The sequence below is a fragment of the Squalius cephalus genome (assembly GCF_949319135.1).
Source record: "Squalius cephalus genome assembly, chromosome: 13".
Classification (NCBI taxonomy): Eukaryota; Metazoa; Chordata; class Actinopteri; order Cypriniformes; family Leuciscidae; genus Squalius; species Squalius cephalus.
This window is the reverse complement of record NC_137134.1, coordinates 5772274-5778961: the sequence shown is the minus strand read 5'-3', so window position 1 is coordinate 5778961 and position 6688 is coordinate 5772274.

Genomic DNA, 6688 nt, shown 5'->3' with positions numbered 1-6688 from the left:
GCAAAAGGTTAGTTGGCTATAGATTTAAAGAACACATGTAGTTGTATTTAGATTACTTTACATTGCTTTGTTGTTTTTTTTATAAGTTATAAATATGGATATTTTTCTTACAAAAGCGCATGCCTTCGCTTCAGAAGGCCTTTTTTAACCTCCTGGAGCAGTATGGAGCACTTTTATGATGGATGGATGCGCTTTTTTGGGCTTCAAACTAAAAAATGGTACCATTCACTCCCATAATATTTTTTTATATAACTCTGATTGTGTTTGGCTGAAAGAAGAAAGTCATAAACACCTAGGAATGCTTGAGGGTGAGTAAATTATGGGATCATTTTTGGGTGAACTAACACGTTAAAGGCACACTATGTAATTTTTCGTAGCTTGATGAGGCCTTGATTTCGCAGAATCATGGGAGTTGTTGTCTTCACCTCTACAGCCGGTGGAGAATACGACGGGACTAAAATGGTAAATATGCTACTTGCGGTAATTCAAGAAAACGAGATTTAAACAAAAAGACTGTGTAGAGCTGTATAACAATGATTCGTTTTCTGTCGATGAATGTATCCAACAGCTGCTCACCTGACTAATAAAACACATCATATATTAAAGCGGCTTTGGTGTTTTTTGGTGCTTTGGTAAAACCGGAAATCGAGGGAAACGCAGGTATGATGGCATTGACAGACAACGCACAGGCACTGTCCGTGTCCTGGTTAAAACTGCTTATTTCTCTGGATTTAAACATTCTTAGAATCATTTGGGATGATGTAAGTACACAAATCAACAAAATATATAACATTGTTCAAGTGGTTTTTGTACATTTTAATCAAAAAATCTTACATAGTGTGCCTTTAAAGGAATAGTTCACTTCAAAATGAAAATTCTGCCATCATTTACTCTCCCTCAAGTTGTTTCAAACCTGTATGAGTTTCTTTCTTCTGATGGACACAAATTAAGAAGATATTTTGAAGAATGTTGGTAACCAGACAGTTGATGGACCCTATTGACTTCCATAGCAGAAAAATAAATACTATGAAAGTCAATGGGACCCATCAACCGTTTGGTGAAGTGAACTATTCCTTTAAGTGCAATAAGCCATGAAAAAGAAGTCAATTTGGTACTCGCGATCGGTTTGAGAGGCAGCTTTATGAGAGCGCCACTTATATAGATCAGTGGTGCGTGTGCTTTTGGTGTGAGCCTGTGATCGCGAAACCTGTGCGAATGAGTGAAATTATGCACAATACAAGCACTATTCAACCGGAGCGATTGAGACGAGCGAGTGACAGGAGGCGGGTGTGTGTCTGTCGGAGAGAAAAGAGCGAGAAAGCGCAGCTGGTATCGGTGTATCGATACTGCAGAAAAGCAGCATTGGAACCATTTCAGAATCAATAGACATTTCAAAAAATCAATATTTTTGCCACCACTATTTAACAGAGTAAATATAAAAGAACTAAATATATTCTTTAAGTTTTGATACTTACAATTAAAAGATGACGCTCAGCATCCCTTTTTTGAATAATTTTGATGGCAACCTATAAAAAGAAAAAAGAAAAACATTATTAATTTTTTCTCATATTCAAGTTTGGATCAATTGGACATGGAGAGCAAAATGTTCAGTAAGAGTGCGTTACCTCTTGCTCATCGAATTTACGGATTCCCTTGAACACCCTGCTGAAGCTTCCCGATCCCAGGATATTTTTCACCTCGTAGAAAGTGTTCAAACATCCTGAAAAACAGAAGAGGTTGCTGGTTCCTTCAATTGTCTCATAATAACATCCATTATAAAATCCATTTAACGAATGTGTCTCTTATAAAACTCATAAAACATTGCAACAAGTAAACTATATACGCAGGGATAATGTTTGCAGTTATGTTCATCAGAATTACAAAGTAATAGTATTTAAAAAATAAAACAGAAGACAAGAAACAGGGCAGAACTGACAGCAGACTCACCATTATTTGGCTCACACTCGGAGGGACCTGGGACAGATGACGGCTCGGGATCAGACTGTGGTGTAGGAGTCATCATTGTTGTCCGTCTGAAGCAGAGGAAAGTTTGCTTTATGAGCTTCCATGCTCTCCTGGAGAACGCATGGATTCTGCTCCTCCTGCTGCCTCCTGTATGAACGTCTTAATTGTAGAAAAACAAAGCGGAAAATATTAGAAACATGTCTGACCACAGATTAAAGTCACCATTAAATCAAAATTGACAATTCTTATTTTTTTATGGAATATTGCATTGTTTATTATGAATGATTTATCCATTATTATTTATTTTTTGTAAATAACCTTTAATTAGAGTGAATAGAGTTTAAATAGAGGTGTGCACCAATGCAATGCATGTGAGAACCTTCAGCAGAATGATACATCGAAATCATGTGCACAACTACATTCTGCCTTCCGTACTGCACAAATGGCGATCACACCAGACCGACCTGCTTGAGGGACTAAAACAGAGCGAAGCTGTATCTCTAGCTGACAGTCCAGGCCATTGCGCAAAGTATGGCTCATACTCCATGATGGATCTCAGCACAAACAAAATTGTTGATATCCAGCTCGTACAGGTAAATAGATTATAAAAACCAAGTAGGCAGTAATTGCCAGGGAAACTCTTGGGACATTTTGAGAAATTAATTCAATTTCAGACTTTAGAAGTCTGTATTTAAAGAAATCCCCCCCAAAAAAGTCCCACCCTACAGTTTTTCTTGTCTGATAAGCTGTTTATCTCGCATACACATTAAAAAGGGAAGAAAAATAAACTTACATTTCATGCAGATGTTAAAGGTCAATGATTGTCTGTCTAGCACTAAAGCATGTTTACATAGAAAAACAGCTGCACCACTTCGTTTCTTCGTTGCAAAAAGTATTTCAAGAATTTTTCTACAATGTATTGTTTTAAAATTTATAAAGTTAATTTTATTACAGTTTTTCTCAATTGTTTACACACAAATACTTGTACTTGAGACACAATGACCACAACATGTAACTCATTCACCAACCCCCTGAACCAATCCTGCTGAACTACAAGCACAATTCCTGCTTTACACTCAAACTGCAGTTCTAAAACACACTTTTTTTTTCAAAACACTACACACTATTCTCTGCTTTTGGCACAATTTTCATGCAGAAAATCTCTTGTTTTCACAAGGAACACACTGCCATTCAGATACACACACTGACTCATCACATGGGCAAACACCCGTCACACAGTTTTACAATTAGCAATCAGAGCTTTAGCATGAAAGGGCAACAGGTGAGCTCTTCAACTGAGCAATGGATGCCAACATTGGATATTTTTTTTTTTTTTACTGTAACTGTATACAGTCAATTCTTCTGTTGTTTTGTATGTAGACCACTGTATGTACAACTTTGTGTTGGTTGGGATGTACGACACTGTTTTTGTGGGGAAAATAAAATATATTTGTTACCGTGTATTTGTGTGTTCTGAGTATAAAAACAATATTCTCAAATATTTTACAACACACTTATGTATGTACTGTCTGTAGTAAGTGTAACACTGAGCCAAAAAAAAAGGCCTAAGTCATTATGATGAACAGAGAAGAAGTGTTTTACATTGAGCACATCAGTGTTCAACTGGTTCTTATAAATGTCTATTCATATGATGGTTTGTGTGTGTCATTTGAAAACAAAATACCATTTTGAGAAGAAATAACATTGGTTTAAATGTAAAGTTTCGTTTTGCAGGAGAATTGAGGGGTTTTGCCCATTGTGTGTGTGTGTTTTGATTTGTGTGTGGAGTTCTGAGAATATATGAGGCATGCTTTCAGAAAATGTGTGTTACAATCGAGAAACACTGTAATTAAACTCGCACCTGTTGGGCTTTTCTGCTCACTATCTTTAGGAGAAGCAGTTGTTGGCTCGACAGGCTGTAGTTGTGTGTCACTGTCAGCTGTCAGTGTCAGTGAACCGAGGCTACACTCGTCTTCGACCCAGCTGCAGAAGTCGCTGCAGGAGCTGCTAGTTTCCCATGCAGAGACATCTCCTGGGTCAACTGCACTGCCCTCGGGCACGGGTACTGATGCTGTGGATATCCTGCTGCCAGATGTGGACATATGTTTGAGAAGACAGGTTTCACGGTGTGTTTCTGTCCGCAGACGTTCGTATCTCAAAGCAAACTCGCTGAGGCAGTTTACTCACACGCTCGCTCTTTACACTGCTGTGTGACGTCACAGTACACAAGCGCGTCGAGAGTGGGATGTAGTAGTTGCCTATTTTAAAAGTGCGCATTTTAAAAGTTGAGTTGATTTTTCGTGGAGACCGAAAATGGGCATTGAGTCAGTGCAAGTGCATTGATCTTGAACTGGATTTGCTGTCAGCGTTTTTATGTCTAAAGTCTCCCTGTAGCAAACTGAAAATAGGCCTATGCGTTTTGTATTTCTTACATGATTAGGCCTAAGTCATCTAAATGTAATCCTGCACAATTTATTTATTGTCTAAATAAAAGGTCAATTGTTGCTCCGCTGTGTCATCTTCGGAAATATAAACTCAATAAGATTAGCACTTGAATTCTCAGCACAGCATAGTTTTGAATGTGGTGATTTTACAATTGTCATGTTTTATGACCACACATACATTTTATTATGCTGAAATTGTATTGTTTTCACAATTTTAATAAATTAATTTAATGGTTTTCTAAAATCATTTGAGTCTTTTATTCCATGTTTATCACTTAAATGAGTTACACTTTAAAATGGCCATTTCCCAAATGGGTTTGTGCATTTATACAAATTAGAAATATGTAAAATGTAATAATTTTAAAGTAAAATCAATCAATATTAGACCTCTTACTAAAAATATTAAATATTTTGTTTGTGTCATGTGATGAGTAACTGAGATGAGAGAATTAAGAACATGCAAATGTGTTGATAAATTATTGAAATATTAATTTAAAATCTCAAGGCAAAATAATTTGTCAAAGTAGTTCAGCTGACAAAAAATTGTGGAATCACTGCTTTACAACAACTTTCACCTTGCCATCTACTGAGCATTTCACACCGCTGTTGTGATTACATCTAGTTGTGAGGACTTCATAATCAATCATTAAATATCAAATAATTCATGGAATCCTTTAATGAACTGGTTGCGCCCTCAACACAAAGAGTCTTGTGTATTGTGAGACGTTTTTCATCCCCAGATAGGATGCCCTCATCTTCATCGGATGGCCAATTTGATGGATTTAGAGCGGCTGCAGCAGAAATAATTCTGTTGTCATCCAGCCTGCGTTCAGTGTTGTTGGCCAGGGAAATAAAAATCGTTCACGAAATAGCTCTGCCTTGCGATGGACATTTATTCAATCGCGCATTTAAATACAGTTGTCAATTCAGAAACATAGCAGTGTACTCAGAGCAGCATGAAAAACTAAACCTCTATTCAGATTGTGAATGGGTTATAAACAGAAAGCAAGAAAAAAGCCTCAATGTATAATCACTAAGAGCTTAGAGCTCAAACAATCTGGGGCTCAGGTCAGGAAGCAGACAGACTGGCTAAACCGACCGTCTGCTAGCTGTCTCACATCACCAAGGTCAGATAAATCCCATCTCATAGAGCCTCTTTCACCTAGCTATCATCATATAGAGACTGTGTCTGTTCCCTGAATTAGGACATACAAAAAACTTCCAAACCCATTTAAGGGTAAAAATTTAATTGATGTTCAACAAATAAAAAACAGCTATAATACACGAGTAAATGCTAAAGCTCGGGTTGCTGAATATTAGATCCCTTACTCCAAAAGCACTCATTGTTAATGATATGACTACAGACTATAACCTAGATGTGCTGTGTTTGACAGAAACCTGGCTAAAACCAAACGATTACATTACTTTAAATGAGTCCACCCCGCAAGATTACTGTTATAAACATGAGCCTCGTCCGAAACGCAAAGGGGGAGGTGTTGCTGTAATTTATAGTAATATTTTCAGAATTACTGAGAAGTCTAGTTTCAAATATAATTATTTTGAAGTGTTAGTACTTAATGTAAAAATATATAGTATAAATGATAAATCAAGATTTGTGCTGGCTACTGTATACAGGCCACCAGGGCACCATACAGACTTTATCAAAGAATTTGCTGACTTTCTATCAGAGTTAGTATTGACTGCAGATAAAGTACTAATTGTTGGTGATTTTAATATAAACATCGATAATGAAAAAGATGCATTGGGTTTGGCATTTAAAGACATTCTGAACTCTATTGGAGTTAGACAACACGTGTCAGGACCTACTCACTGTCGTAATCATACTCTAGATCTAATATTATCACATGGAATAGATGTTGATGCCGTTGAAATTCTGCAGCAGAGCGATGACATCTCAGATCATTATCTAGTCTGGTGTAAACTTCATTTAGCCAAGGCTGCAAAGCCGACTCCGTGTTACAAATATGTGAGACCTATCACTTCTGCCACTAAAGATTGCTTTATCAATAATCTTCCTAATCAGTTTCATCATCTCAGCATCCCAGATAGCTTAGAAGAACTAGATATTGCGACAGAAACTTTTAACTCTCTCTTTTCCAGCACTTTAGACACAGTTGCTCCGTTGCGCTTAAAGAAGATTAAAGAAAATAGTCCAACGCCGTGGTACAGCGAGCACACTCGGGCCCTTAAGAGAGCAGCCAGAGAGATGGAGCGCAACTGGAAGAAAACAAAACTAGAGGTATTTCGCATTTCATGGA